This window comes from Protobothrops mucrosquamatus, unplaced genomic scaffold (assembly GCF_001527695.2).
Source record: "Protobothrops mucrosquamatus isolate PMUCROS unplaced genomic scaffold, P.Mucros_1.0 scaffold294, whole genome shotgun sequence".
Classification (NCBI taxonomy): domain Eukaryota; kingdom Metazoa; phylum Chordata; class Lepidosauria; order Squamata; family Viperidae; genus Protobothrops; species Protobothrops mucrosquamatus.
In genome coordinates, this window is record NW_015386638.1 from 760368 (window position 1) to 762141 (window position 1774).

The window sequence follows — 1774 nt, forward strand, 5'->3', positions numbered from 1 at the left end:
GGCGTAGCTGGCAAGCGGCAGAGACGGAGCAGGCCGACCACCAGCTGGCCCAGCCCAAGGGAGGTAAGGCACCCGCCGGAAAAGGGGAAAAAAATGGCGGACAAAAAAAATGGCGGACAGCCTTGCTTGGCGACCCCCATGAAATGGTCGATCGACCCCAAATGGGGTCCCGACCCACAGGTTGAGAACCACTGTCCTAGCACTACATCTTGGAAGCCTCAAAGTTTAAATGGCTTGCTTTCCAGCACATAGAAGACGGCAGTCTGTTTGTATAGAGAACATGGCTTTTTTATTTAGAGTATTTATTCTGAACCCAAAGAAACCAAGAGCCCATTGCAGTTGGACAGCCAATAAACTTAAACAAACAAGTTAACAATAGGCTCAGTAATTGCATATATTTCTCTTTGTTTTCCAAACAATCTATTGAAACTAAAAGTAGTATCTAGTACAGACATGTCAAACACAAGGCCCGGGGGCCGCATGTAGCCCGCGACATGGTTACATGTGGCCCACGAAGCCATCCTGGAAACAGTGAGGGAACTGCCTCCGCTGCCTTGGCCCCGGCCCAGGCCACCCGGGAGCCCATTTACAATTTTATGGTAGCCATCTATGCTGAAACGCATTCAGTCTTAGCTCCACAAGGCCGTCTGGAAACAGCAAAAGATAGGCCCCTGTCACATTGGCCCTGCCCCCTGGGCACACGCTGGGGAGGTGTCACCCTTTGTGAGGAATGAAGAAATGCACCATCACCTGGAAGTGGCCAGCAAATGGCCCTCACCTACTTCACATATCCAGCTTGATGGGCTCTCGGGGAGGGGTTTCGGCAGGCAGCGAGTCATTCTCCTCACAGCACTGAGAGGCTGAGCCAGGCGGCGCAAATTCAAAAAGAAGCGCGCTGCTGCTCAGCCCCCAGCCTGCCTGATTTCAGCATGCAGTAAGGTGCAAAGCTGGCAAGCTTCGCACTGCCTGGCTCGGCCTCTCAGCGCTGAGAGTGCCCTGCTGCCTGCTGAAACTGAACAGGCTGGGGGCTGGGGGGCGTCGCGCTTCTTTTCGGATTCGCACTGCCTGGCTCAGCCTCTCGGCACTGTGAGGAGAGCGCCTTGCTGCCTGCCGAAACCAGGCAGGCTGGAGGCTGGACGGCATTGCGCAGGTAACGTCGACTCTCACGTTGCTCATGGCGTCCCCTCCCCCAAAGCCCACCAAGCCAGATATGTGAAGTAGGCGAGGGCCATGTGCTGGCCACTTCCAGGTGATGGTGCATTTCTTCATTCCTCACGAAGGGTGATACCTCCCCAGCTGCATTTCTTGCCTGTTTTTCTCCTTCCCTCATCTCAAATATTTTCCCACCACTCTGTTCTAAGTAAGTAAGTAAGTAAGTAAGTAAGTAAGGAAGGAAGGAAGGAAGGAAGGAAGGAAGGAAGGAAGGAAGGAAGGAAGGAAGGAAGGAAGGAAGGTCTGAGGGAAGTCCTGCCTTAGTCCTGCCCTGCTGCCCTTTCACCATCCCCTTGCCCCCTCCTCCTGGTCTATTCTGGGGATCTCCCATCCTATTGCTAACGAAGCTTTGGATACAAAGCCAGGTCTCCTCCCATGGAGAGGGAGTGGGCCTCCCTCTGACTTTGCCCTCATACCCATCATGAGCAACCTGGCTAAGGAGAGCAAGCACAGCAGCAGCAGCCTTGAGGAGGAGGTAAGTGCAGCTGGGCACCCCCTTGGGGTAGTGGGGCTGGGCTTGGTACCACGGGTGCTTGAGGACTGGACTGGGCATTTGACCTCT